This window comes from Phyllobates terribilis, unplaced genomic scaffold (genome assembly GCF_046119375.1).
Source record: "Phyllobates terribilis strain yellow unplaced genomic scaffold, ASM4611937v1 Scaffold_17__1_contigs__length_24005725, whole genome shotgun sequence".
NCBI lineage: Eukaryota > Metazoa > Chordata > Amphibia > Anura > Dendrobatidae > Phyllobates > Phyllobates terribilis.
In genome coordinates this window covers 8746505-8760709 of record NW_027362777.1, presented here as the reverse complement: position 1 = coordinate 8760709, position 14205 = coordinate 8746505, and positions in this window count along the sequence as shown.

The window sequence follows — 14205 nt, the reverse complement described above, 5'->3', positions numbered from 1 at the left end:
TTACTGGTGGCCTACCCTGCGTAAGGATGTGGTAGACTTCGTCTCTGCTTGTTCATCTTGTGGCCGCAACAAGGTTCCCAGACACTTACCAGCTGGTCATCTCCTGCCGCTTCCCATACCTGTTGCCCCGTGGCAACACATCGCTATGGACTTCATTACCGATCTTCCTGTCTCTGCCGGGTGTACTGTCATTTGGGTGGTCGCGGACTGCTTTTCTAAAATGGCCCACTTCATTCCCCTGCCTGGTCTTCCGTCTGCACCTGAGCTGGCTAAGGACTTTATCCGCCATATCTTCCGTCTTCATGGCCTACCCCTCCACATCGTATCGGATCGAGGGGTTCAGTTTACCTCGCGCTTCTGGAGAGCCACATGTAAACTGCTGGACGTCACCCTGGACTTCTCCTCCGCTTACCACCCTCAGTCCAATGGTCAAGTGGAGCGGATCAATCAGATCCTTACCAGCTATCTCCGGCACTTTGTTAATGCCCACCATTCTGATTGGGTGGACCTCCTCCCTTGGGCCGAGTTCTCTTACAATAACCACGAGAGCGAGTCCTCTTCCAAATCCCCGTTCTTTGTTGTCTATGGCCAGCACCCCCGGATTCCGTTTCCCGTCTCCGCCTCTGTGGACAACCCTGCCGCGCAGTCTCTTGTCAGCGAGTTTTCTACCATTTAGGAGAGTACCAGGTCCGCTCTTCTTCTGTCCTCCGAGCGGATGAAGAGATATGCTGATAAGAGACGTCTGGATCCGCCTCAATTCCGTCCGGGAGACAAGGTTTGGCTCTCCTCCAAACATGTACGGCTCAAGATACCCTCCTACAAGTTATTTCCTCCCTTCATCGGCCCATTCGAAATCCTCAGGCAAATTAATCCAGTGGCCTACAAATTAAATCTCCCGGCCACCTTATGGATTCCTAACTCCTTCCATGTATCTCTCCTCAAACCCGTTGTCTTTAACTCTTTTTCCAATAATCCAGGTGCCTCTCCTGCTCCGGTTTCCGCTGATGACGTCTTTGAGGTAGAGAGTATTCTGGCCTCCAAGAGGGTAAGAGGAAAGACCTTTTTTCTGGTAGATTGGAGGGGGTTTGGTCCTGAGGAGACAATTTGGGAGCCCAGGGAAAACATCAACGCCCCGCTTCTCCCTCTCACCTCCCTCTCACCTCCCCACTCCTGGCGCGGCGTCCTCCAGCGCTTCTCTCCCCGCTGCTTCCGGCACACGCTCCTTCCCCGGCAGTGTGCTTAGGGCGCGCGCGCGGTCCCTTTAAGAGCGGGGGAGCACGCGCGCGCCCTAAGCACACTGCCGGGGAAGGAGCGTGTGCCGGAAGCAGCGGGGAGAGAAGCGCTGGAGGACGCTGCGCCAGGAGTGGGGAGGTGAGAGGGACGGCGTCTCTGCCTAGTACGGGGCAGAGACGCTGATGCTACAGTACCCCCCCCTTTAGGCCCCCTCTTTTTTTGGCCAGAAAGAAATTTTTCAAGGAGAAGCGTCCTAAGGAGTCCCCGGCCAATTGCCGGAGGACCTCCCATTTATAAGGCACCTCCTCCAAAATGGAGATGCCCGAGCAATGTTGTTTGCACTGTGTCTCACCTGTGCTTCAGCCCTCAGGTTCCGCTGCTAGCCTGACTTCTCGTCCTGCCTGCCAGCCTGTTACTTACCTGCCTTGTCCGTCAGACCGCTCACCTGGGAGCGTCTCCTACTTACCTGCCTTGTCCGTCAGACCGCTCACCTGGGAGCGTCTCCTACTTACCTGCCTTGTCTGCCTGTCCGCTCACCTGGGAGCGTCCTTCAGTTACCTGCCTGTTACCTGCCTCGTCAGTCAGACCGCTCACCTGGGAGCGTACACCAGTTACTTGCCTGTTACCTGCCTTGTCTGCTGACTGCTCACCTGGAAGCGTCCACCAGTCACCTGCCTGTCTCCTGCCTCGTCTGTCAGACTGCTCACCTGGGAGCGTCCACCAGTTACCTGCCTGTTACCTACTGTCTCCGTCAGCCAGCTCACCTGGGTGCGCCCGCCAGCTACCTGTCAGGTACCCGCCTCGCCTGTCTACCCAGAGACTGTCCCGGTCACTTGCTGTGACCACCTGCCTATCTCCCCAGAGACTGCCCCGGTCACTTGCCGTGACCACCTGCCCATCTATCCAGAGACTGCCCTCGTCACTTGCCGTGACCAACTGCCTGTCTACCCAGAGACTGCCCCCGTCACTTGCCGTGACCACCTGCCTATCTACCCAGAGACTGCCCCGGTCACTTGCCGTGACCACCTGCCTGTCTTCCCAGAGACTGTCCCTGTTACCTGCTGTGACCACTTGCCCGCTTACCCAGAGACTGTCCCCGTCACTTGCTGTGACTACCTGCTTGCCCTCCCTGGGAGTCACCCGCTTCCTTACAAGGACTTCCCCCTTGTATTGCAGCTCAGAGGTTCCACCTCCCAGACCCGTTACAATATCCATGGGACCAGGTGACCTCATTGTCCCAACCTGCTTTCCCCAAATGTATCCATGGGTTCTGTGATCGTCAATGGCGCAGATCTGTATCCCTTTCAGCTGAGCCGGGGTCCTCCTAAGCTAACATCCTGTATCCCGCTTGATCGAGCCATGTGTCCTGCATGCTGTCCTAAAGAGTCTCTCAATCTACTTGCAGCATGACAGAAATCCCTTTTTATATTTAAATCTGTGGCTCATTCACAGGTATGGGGGGAAGGTGGCAAAGGCTTAGGTTTCATTATTTGAGCATTTAATCGATTTGCATAGTTTGTCCTCTGTTTTGCGAGTCAACAAGCCACAGGGCTCACACAATAGTTAATCAACATATATAGCAAAATTGTTCAAAGACCATACATCTCTGTCTCACAAAATTATCAGGGAATAAGTTGCAGTAAATATCAACTTAAGTGTCAACATTCAGATAATATGACAAAGTCTCCTGACTTACTGAAAATAGACGTCTGAATAATTAAGATTAAACTCTGTGTTACAGCAAATGTGCATATGTAGCAGAGCTGTGTGTGTATGTAAATGTGCTTATGTAGCAAATCTGTGTGTATGTAAATGTGCATATGTTGCAGAGCTTTGAATGTATGTAAATGTGCATATCTAGCCGAGCTGTTAATGTATGTAAATGTGCTTATGTTGCAGAGCTGTGAATGTATGTAAATTTGTGTATATAGCAGAGCTGAGTGCATGCATTGTCTATTCAGCAGTGTTGCGTGTGTATATATGTGCGCTGTAGAGTGTTCATTAATGTTCTTGCTGTGAACCTATATGTGAATAAAACACATGGTGCAGAGAAACACTAACAATAGATCTACTAGTTCCATATTCTACCCTAGTACATTAAAATGTGTAATATTCACCCCTCCACTTTACACCAGCAAGGAAAATTTAATTAGTAGAAAAAATATTTTTCCTTTTTTCTGCAGTCTTAACCTTGGATGTGTCTTATGATTAGGTGTGTTTTATAGTCTGCAAAGTATAGTATATTAGAATTAAAAATATATGCAGTTACTAATATCTTTAATCCAAAAAGCTATATTCAATGTGCATTCAATATTTCACATTGTTATACAGTGGGTGAAATAAGTATTGAACACGTTGTCAAGTACACACTTCTCAACATGTGACGTGGGGTGTGCCTGCAAGGGTTAATTCATCTCCTCACACTCAACCCAACACTCAACCTCTGTTCTAGGCTATAAAATGAGCGTAAATAACACCCCGACTTGGTCCGCACACCCCGGTTACAGAACACGATGCCACCACTCATCAAACCCCAGGTGATAAGTCCCCTAAATACAGTGGGTACGGAAAGTATTCAGACCCCTTTAAATTTTTCACTCTGTTTCATTGCAGCCATTTGGTAAATTCTAAAAAGTTCATTTTTTTCTCATTAAAGTACACTCTGCACCCCATCTTGACTGAAAAAAAACAGAAATGTAGACATTTTTGCAAATTTATTAAAAAAGAAACACTGAAATATCACATGGTCATAAGTATTCAGACCCTTTGCTCAGACACTCATATTTAAGTAACATGCTGTCCATTTCCTTGTGATCCTCCTTGAGATGGTTCTACTCCTTCATTGGAGTCCAGCTGTGTTTAATTAAACTGATAGGACTTGATTTGGAAAGGCACACACCTGTCTATATAAGACCTCACAGCTCACAGTGCATGTCAGACCAAATGAGAATCATGAGCTCAAAGGAACTGCCCAAGGAGCTCAGAGACAGAATTGTGGCAAGGCACAGATCTGGCCAAGGTTACAAAAGAATTTTTGCATCACTCAAGGTTCCTAAGAGCACACTGGCCTCCATAATCCTTAAATGGAAGAAGTTTGGGACCATCAGAAGTCTTCCTAGACGTGGCCATCCAGCCAAACTGAGCAATCATGGAAGAAGAGCCTTGGTGAGAGAGGTAAAGAAGAACCCCAAGATCACTGTGACTGAGCTCCAGAGATGCATTGGGGAGATGGGAGAAAGTTCCACAAAGTCAACTATTACTGCAGCCCTCCACCAGTCGGGCCTTTATGGCAGAGTGGCCCGACGGAAGCCTTTCAATAGTGCAAGACATGAAAGCCCGCATAGAGTTTGCTCAAGAACACATGAAGGACTCCCAGACTATGAGAAATAAGATTCTCTGGTCTGATGAGATGAAGATAGAATTATCACCAAAAAGTTCTAAGCGGTATGCGCGGAGAAAACAAGGCACTGCTCATCACCTGCCCAATAAAATCCCAACAGTGTAACATGGTGGTGGCAGCATCATGCTATGGTGGTGTTTTTTAGCTGCACGGACCAGACGACTGGTTGCAATTGAAGGAAACATGAATGCGGCCAAGTACAGAGATATCCTGAATGAAAACCTCTTCCAGAGTGCTCTGGACCTTAGACTTGGCTAAAGGTTCACCTTCCAACAAGACAATGACCCTAAGCACACAGCTAAAATAACAAAGGAGTGGCTTCAGAACAACTTTTTGACCATTCTTGACTGGCCCAGCCAGAGCCCTGACCTAAACCCAATTGAGGATCTCTGGAGACCTGAAAATGGCTGTCCACCAACGTTCACCATCCAACCTGACGGAACTGGAGAGGATCTGCAAGGAAGAATGGCAGAGGATCCCCAAATCCAGGTGTGAAAAACTTGTTGCATCATTCCCAAGAAGAATCATGGCTGTACTAGCTCAAAAGGGGGCTTCTACGCAATACTGAGCAAAGGGTCTGAATACTTATGACCATGTGATATTTCAGTTTTTCTTTTTTAATAAATTTGCAAAAAATTCTACATTTCTGTTTATTTTCTGTCAAGATGGGGTGCAGAGTATATTTTAATGAGAAAAAATGAACTTTTTAGAATTTACCAAACGGCTGCAATGAAACAAAGAGTGAAAAAATTTAAAGGGGTCTGAATACTTTCCGTACCCACTGTATGTTAGTGTCAGACAATCAAAAAGGCCACACACTCTCTGAAAGGCTATGGATTCTTTAAAGCATACAAGGATCAAACCTATTAAAGATTTTAAGCTTTAATATAAAAATATACAGTGTTTACAAATAAAGGTATAAAAAGGTAAAAATAAAACCACACAAATATGCAAAACAGCTATAAAATAAAAAGGGATAAATAACAGAATGCCTTAATGTTTACATCTACAATTAAGTTCTATTTCCTTGAGGGAAGGGGAATGAATTATGAATCAGACCGGCACATCAGGCCCTCACATGTGAGCAACTTTCTTTTGTGCAACCCATCTTTTATATGCCTGGTCCTGGGCTCATGTTTCCTGGACGGACTGGATTAGAATATTACAATTGCTGGTCTGTGACTGGATCCTGGGCTAATTTAGGGGCAAGCACTTTGCATTTTAAATAGTTTGTGTCTCAGTATTCTTCCAGGAGACCCCACTATGGTTCTGAGTTCCAGCAATAAGAGTAGGCAGACATTGTCTTTGTGTAGAGACGGTCATGTGGATGCTAACTTAACTAGTTATTTTACTGCTGTTCTACATTTCCTTTACAATGATAAGTTTCCTTCACACGCATTTCACCAATTTTGTAACTAAATATATTTCTAAATGTGCTATTGACATGAAATTCTCACCAGAATGTCACACAAGAAAGATCTCATCATGGGTAAAACCAGTGAGCTGTCTCAAGACCTATGCAACTTTATTGTTGCAAAACATACTGATGGCATTGGTTACAGAAGAATTTATAAACTACTGAAGGTCCCAGTGATCACTGTTGCATCAATTATCCGGTAGTTGAAAAAACATAATTTCAGCATAATTGGCCATAACCAGGTTTCAGACAGTTTTAGAAAGAGGAGTGAAAAGAATTATACAAAAATTGTCCAAGAGCCAAGGATTACATGAGGAGAGCAGCAGAAAGACCTGGAATCAGCAGGTACAATTTTTTTCAAAGAAAACTATACTCCTCCTTCATGGCCTGTATGTACGCTCACCACTCAAGACTCCATTGCTCAACAAAAAGTATGTTTAAGCGTGTTTTAAAGTTTGCTGAACAACATTTAGACAAGAATGTGAAATACTGGGAGAAAAAAGTCTGGTCAGATGAGACCAAAATTGAACTCTTTGGATGCCGTATTACACACCATGTTTGGTGACCGAAAGGCACTGCATGTCACCACCAAAACTCCATAGCCACATTGAAGTTTGGAAGTGGGAATATCATGATGTGGGGCTGTTTTTCAGCATACGGCAAACTTTATATCATTGAAGGAAGGATGAATGGACAAATGTACCGAGGCATTCTTGATAAAAATCTGCTGTCATCTACCAACATGATGAAGATGAAATGAGGGTTTACATTTCAGCAAGACAATGATTCCAAACACACAGCCAAGTAAACTTTCAATAGGTTTCAGATTAAAAAAAATAAAGCTGCTACAATGACCATATTAGAGGTCTCAAATCTCCCAGTGGGTGACAGATTCCCTTTAAAGTGGCGAGTCTCAACTTTAATTTAAGGGTAGTCACATCCTAATTGGAGTAAAGGTTTAGGAATCACAGCTCTTTAAAACCCCTTTGCAACCTATGACGTCTTAGTACGTCATAGGCTACCTCCCCCGCTTCAGTGAGGGCTGAGCCCGCACTGAACCGAGCACATGTCAGCTGATTCTTATAGCTGACGTGCCCGCAACAGCCGCGGGTGGAATCGCGATCCACCCGCGGCTGTTAACATGTTAAATGCCGCTGTCAATCTCCAACAGCGGCATTTAACGCGCGCTTCCGGGAAACGCGTCCTAAGCCCCGCCCATCGGCAACCCCGTCATGTGATCGCGGGTCACCGATGGGTGGGCATGACATCCCAGAGTCTGCAGCAGACGCCTGTGGTTGTCATGCGCTGGTCGCTATGAGCGCCACCTAGTGGTCGGCGCTCATAGCACAGGACCAATTCTGCTATATGCAGGGGATCTGCTGATCCACTGTATGTAGCAGAGGCGATCAGATAGTTGCTGCTTCTAGTCTCCTACGGAGACTATAGAAGCATGCATAAAGTGAAAAAAAAAGTTTTTAAAAATATAATTTTTCTTTTAAAAAAATAAAAGTTTAAATCACCCCCCTTTCGCCCCATTCAAAATAAAATATTAAAAAAAAAAACCTACATACACATATTTGGTATCGCCGCGTTCAGAATCGCCCGATCTATCAATATAAAAAAAGAATTAATCCAAACGGTAAACGGCGTAACGAGAAAAAAATTCTAAACGCCAGAATTACGTTTTTTGGTCGCCGCAAAATTGCAATAAAATGCAATAACGGGTGATTAAAACATCGGATCTACCCCAAAATGTTATCAATAAAAACGTCAGCCCGGCGCGCAAAAAATAAGCCCTCACCCGGCCCCAGATCCCGAAAAATGGAGACGCTACAGGTCTTAGAAAATGGTGCTATTTTTTTTTTTTTACCAAATTTTGGAATTTTTTTCACCACTTAAATATAAAAGAACCCATACATGTTTGGTGTCTACGAACTCGTAATGACCTGTAGAATAATAATGGCCGGTCAGTTTTAGCATTCAGTGAACGTGGTAAAAAAAATAAATAAAAAACAACTGTGGTATTGCACTTTTTTTGCAATTTCACCGCACTTGGAATTTTTTTCCCGTTTTCCTGTACATGATATGGTAAAACTAGTAACGGCGTTGAAAAGTACAACTCGTCCCGCAAAAAATAAGCCCTCACATGGCCATATTGACCAAAAAATAAAAACACTATGGCTCTGGGAACAAGGGGAGCAAAAAACGAAAACGCAAAAAAGGAAAATGCTCTGGTCCTTAAGGGGTTAATATGGAGCTGCCTCTTTTTCAAGGGACCAAAAGTAATTGGACAATTATCGCAAAAGCTCTTTGACTGGCTGTATGGGCTCTTCCCTCATTAATCCATCATCAATGAAGCAGATAAAAGGTCTGGAGCTGATTCCAGGTGTAGCTTTTGTATTTGTAAGCTGTTGGTGTGAACCCATAACACAGAATGAAAGGTGTGGACTCACTGAAGAAAACAGTGGTGGATGATTGCAGAATCCTTTCCATGGTGAAGAAAATCCCCTTCACAATATCAACCTAAGTGCAGAACACTTTCCGGGAAGTATGTCTTTCAGTGTCTACATCTGCCATAAAAGATGAGACTTTATGAGAGCAAATAAAGAAGATTCACCACAAGGTACAAACCATTAATCAGGCTTAAAAATACAAATACCAGATTAGACTTTGCTAAAAAAAACATCTAAATAAGTCAGTCCAGTTCTGGAAAAGCATTTTTGGGACAGATGAAACCAAGATCAACCTGTACCAGAATGATGGGAAGAAGAAAGTATGAAGAAGGCTTGGAATGTCTCATAATTCAAAGCACAGCACATCCTCTGTAACATATGGTGGAGGCGGTGTGATGGTGCGGGCTTGCATGGCTTCCAATGGTGCTGGGTCACTAGTGTTTATTGATGATGTGATTGAAGACAGAAGCAGCCGGATGAATTCTGAAGTGTACAAGGTGATACTTTCTGCTTAGATTCAACCAAGTGCAGTAAGGTTGATTGGATGGTGCTTCACAGTACAGATGGACAATGACTCAAAACATAGTGCAAAAGCAAAGAAGTAGAATATTCTGCAATGGCCAAGTCAGTCACCAGAGCTGAACCCCATCGAGCTGCATTTACAGGCTTAAAGAAGTTGTCCACTACTTGGACAACTCCTTGTCATACCCTACACTTGGTCCGGATAAAATAAAAAAAGCTAATACTCGCCTCCGTGATGTCGAGACTCGCAGTCCCAGGGCTCTCGTGCGGTTGTTGTGACACGTGAGCCAGGCCCCGAATCATAGCTGGCGTCACTATCCCTGCCTTTGTACGAATTAAACATGAAGAGGAAGTCAGAGATCAGCTGCAGACCGGACTTTCTCTTTATGTTCAGTTCGACAGAAAGCGGGGGGATAGTGACACCAGCGTGTTTGATGACGTCCACGGCTTCCAGACTTCAGGCAGTAATTACAGCAAAGGATTCTCTACAAAGTATTAAACATGAACATTTTATTTATGGTAACGTTCATTTGTCCAATTACTTTTGAGCTCCTGAAATGAGGAGGCTTTGTAGAAAAATGATTGCAGTAACTAAATGTTTAACAAGATATATTTGTTCAACCCCTTTAATTAAACCTGAAAGTCTCCACTTTAATTGCATCTCAGTTGTTTCATTTTAAATCCAGATTAGTGGCCTGCAGAGCTGAAATCACAAAGATTCACTGTCCAAATATTTCTGGACCTAACTGTATTCATATATTTACACTATATGGACAAATATTGCATCTCTTGCCCCCAAAATAAACCCAAAATGTTCTCCTGCCCCTTTTCCTAACTCACAATCCCAAAATAGACAAGGACATTCGGAGTTGCCAATCCTCCCTCTTGTAGACTTCAGGAGATAAAGCATCTTCAGCCTCGGCTCTTTACTTCTCCTACAACCAACATGGGGAGAAAACGAAACACTTTTTTTTAACCAGTTATTTTTTATTCTAGTTTTTTTTTTATGAAGGGGAATTACAAAAAAATGTCCCCAATCCCCTTTCCCTTCTCCCAATCCATAATGCTGGGGTAAGATTATCTCTCCAGAGACCCCTGTACAGGAATATTAGGGCTCCAGCGACATCACATCTATTATACAGAGAATAGCGCTATCTCCATAGCTCTGTACACAAGGACATAGAGATCAGACAAGGTCCTCATATTCAGGCAGCTTCTATTTTACTCCAACCCTCTTTATAAGAACAAGATCAGAGTCTCATTATACCGAGCAGAGAAGCTCCAGGGACAAAGACCCCGTCTGCTCCTAACACGCCGGGGGCCCGGAGTATCCAGCCACGGGGCCCGGATTCTCTCATTTGTGGCCCCAGCGTTTCTTGTAGAATAAATCCCTTTCTCATCCAGTCCTGTAGTAATGACTTTATCAGGTTTTGTAGGAGGGTTCGTCTGACTCCATCTTATGTCATCAATATCTGTGCGAGAAACAAGAGACGTCCGAGCGCAGTTTTACCGAGTGTCCAGTGTCAGTTCTTCTACAGTCTGATAAAGAGCCGCGGTGTCTCGACCGAACCTGGGAGTATACAGCTGTATACAGCATACACACGGCTCCGCTCCGTACACACGGCTCCGTACACACACGGCTCCGTACACACACGGCTCCGCTCCGTACACACACGACTCTGTACACACACGTCTCCACTCTGTACACCTCATACACGTGCAGCTCCGTAAACCTCGTACACACGTGGCTCCGCTCCACACAGGGCTCCGCTCCATACAAAGATGACTCCACTATGTAGATACATGGCTCTGGTCTGTATACAAACCGCTCTGTACACACGGCTCCAATCTCTGTACACGTACGGCTAAGCTCCGTAAACAGTGTACACACGCGGCTCCGCTCCGTACACCTCGTACACGCGCGGCTCCGCTCCGTACACGCGCGGCTCCGCTCCGTACACCTCGTACACGCGCGGCTCCGCTCCGTACACCTAGTACACGCGCGGCTCCGCTCTGTACGCCTCGTACACACGCGGCTCCGCTCCGTACGCCTCGTACACACGCGGCTCCGCTCCGTACGCCTCGTACACGCGAGGCTCCGCTCCGTACACCTCGTACACGCGCGGCTCCGCTCCGTACACCTCGTACACGCGCGGCTCCCCTCCGTACACCTCGTACACACGCGGCTCCGCTCCGTACACCTCGTACACACGCGGCTCCGCTCCGTACACCTCGTACACACGCGACTCCGCTCCGTACACCTCGTACACACGAGGCTCCGCTCCGTACACCTCGTACACACGCGGCTCTGCTCCGTACACCTCGTACACACGCGGCTCTGCTCCGTACAACTCGTACACACGCGGCTCTGCTCCGTACACCTCGTACACGCGCGGCTCTGCTCCGTACACCTCGTACACGCGCGGCTCTGCTCCGTACACCTCGTACACGCGCGGCTCCGCTCCGTACACCTCGTACACGCGCGGCTCCGTACACCTCGTACACACGAGGCTCTGCTCCGTATACCTCGTACACACGGCTCCGCTCCGTACACCTCGTACACGCGCGGCTCCGCTTCGTACACACGCGGCTCCTCTCCATACACCTCGCACACACGCGGCTCCGCTCCGTACACCTCGTACACACACGGCTCTGCTCCGTACGCCTCGTACACACGCGGCTCTGCTCCGTACACCTCGTACACACGCAGCTCCGCTCCGTACACCTCGTACACACACGGCTCCGCTCCGTACACACGCGGCTCTGCTCCGTACACCTCGTACACACGCGGCTCCGCTCCGTACACCTCGTACACACGCGGCTCTGCTCCGTACACCTCGTACACACGCGGCTCCGCTCCGTACACCTCGTACACACGCGGCTCTGCTCCGTACACCTCGTACACGCGGCTCTGCTCCATACACCTCGTACACACGCGCAGGGCCGGCGTCAGCACCCGGCGCACCCGGGCAAATGCTGGGGCCCACTGGCGGTCGTGCACCCCGCTGGGCTATGGGCGGAGGAGAGCGGTGTCAGCGCCCGCCCTTCTCCGCCGCTTGCTCAGGGCCCCGGCAGCTGGATACTTACCTCTCCCCGTGCCTCCGCAGATCAGCTGTCTTCCTGCTCTGCGCTCCCTGTGACGTCACAGGGAGCGCTGAGCGGGAAGACGCTGACAACGCTGGAGTTCGGACCCGAGCAGCGGGCAGCGGGCAGCAGGTAGCAGGTGAGGAGAAGGGAGGTGAGTATTTGATTTTTTTTTTTTAATGTATGGAGGCATGGGGCAGTATAAAGAGAAGGGGGGGGCATCCTGCATGAGGCATTATAAAGAGGGGGGGTGACATCCTGCATGGGGCATTATAAAGAGAGGGGGGGGGCATCCTGCATGAGGCATTATAAAGAGGGGGGGGGGACAGCCTGTATGGGGCATTATAAGGTGGGGAACAGCCTGCATAGTGAATTATAAGGGGGGGGGGGGGGCAGCCTGTATGGGGCATTATGTGGGGGGTAACAGCCTGCATGGAGCATTATAAGTGGGGGGACAGCCTGTATGGGGCATTATGTGGGGGGTAACAGCCTGCATGCAGCATTATATGGGGGCCAGTATCCTGTATGGAGCGTTAAAAGGGGACCGGTATCCTGTATGGAGCGTTATAAGGGGACCGGTATCCTGTATGGAGCGTTATATGGGGGCCAGTATCCTGTATGGAGTTTTAAAAGGGGACCAGTATCCTGTATGGAGCGTTATATGGGGACCGGTATCCTGTATGGAGTGTTATATGGGGGCCAGTATCCTGTATGGAGTTTTATAAGGGGACCAGTATCCTGTATGGAGCGTTATATGGGGGCCAGTATCCTGTATGGAGCTTTATAAGGGGACCAGTATCCTGTATGGAGCGTTATATGGGGGCTAGTATTCTGTACGGAGCCTTATATGGGGGCCAGTATTCCGTATGGAGCCTTATATGGGGGCCAGTATTCCGTATGGAGCCTTATATGGGGGCCAGTATTCCATATGGAGCCTTATATGGGGGCCAGTATTCCGCATGGAGCCTTATATGGGGGCCAGTATTCTGCATGGAGCCTTATATGGGGGCCAGTATTCCGCATGGAGCCTTATATGGGGGCCAGTATTCCGCATGGGGCCTTATATGGGGGTCAGTATTCCGCATGGAGCCTTATATGGGGGCCAGTATTCCGTATGGGGCCTTATATGGGGGCCAGTATTCCATATGGAGCCTTATATGGGGGTCAGTATTCCGCATGGAGCCTTATATGGGGGCCAGTATTCCGTATGGGGCCTTATATGGGGGCCAGTATTCCTTATGGGGCCTTATATGGGGGCCAGTATTCCGTAAGGGGCCTTATATGGGGGCCAGTATTCCGTACGGAGCCTTATATGGGGGCCAGTATTCTGTACGGAGCCTTATATGGGGGCCAGTATTCCGTATGGAGCCTTATATGGGGGCCAGTATTCCGCATGGAGCCTTATATGGGGGCCAGTATTCCGCATGGAGCCTTATATGGGGGCCAGTATTCCGCATGGAGCCTTATATGGGGGCCAGTATTCCGCATGGAGCCTTATATGGGGGCCAGTATTCCGCATGGAGCCTTATATGGGGGTCAGTATTCCGCATGGAGCCTTATATGGGGGCCAGTATTCCGTATGGGGCCTTATATGGGGGCCAGTATTCCTTATGGGGCCTTATATGGGGGCCAGTATTCCGCATGGAGCCTTATATGGGGGTCAGTATTCCGCATGGAGCCTTATATGGGGGCCAGTATTCCGTATGGGGCCTTATATGGGGGCCAGTATTCCGTATGGGGCCTTATATGGGGGCCAGTATTCCGTATGGGGCCTTATATGGGGGCCAGTATTCCGTATGGGGCCTTATATGGGGGCCAGTATTCTGTATGGAGCGTTATATGGGGGACAGTATTCTGTGTGGAGCGATTCACCGGTTTCTGAGCTATTGTGGAATTTACAATAGATATCGCTCATGTAATGTAAGAAGTGAAATCATTGCATTGTACTATATATATATATTTCTCCGCCGTATCTCTGCATCATGAATCATGGTATGTGTTAAAGGGGCCCACTGAGACTCTTTCGCCCGGGGCCCAGAAAAACCTGGAGCCGGCCCTGCACACGCGGCTCTGCTCCGTACACCTCGTACACACGC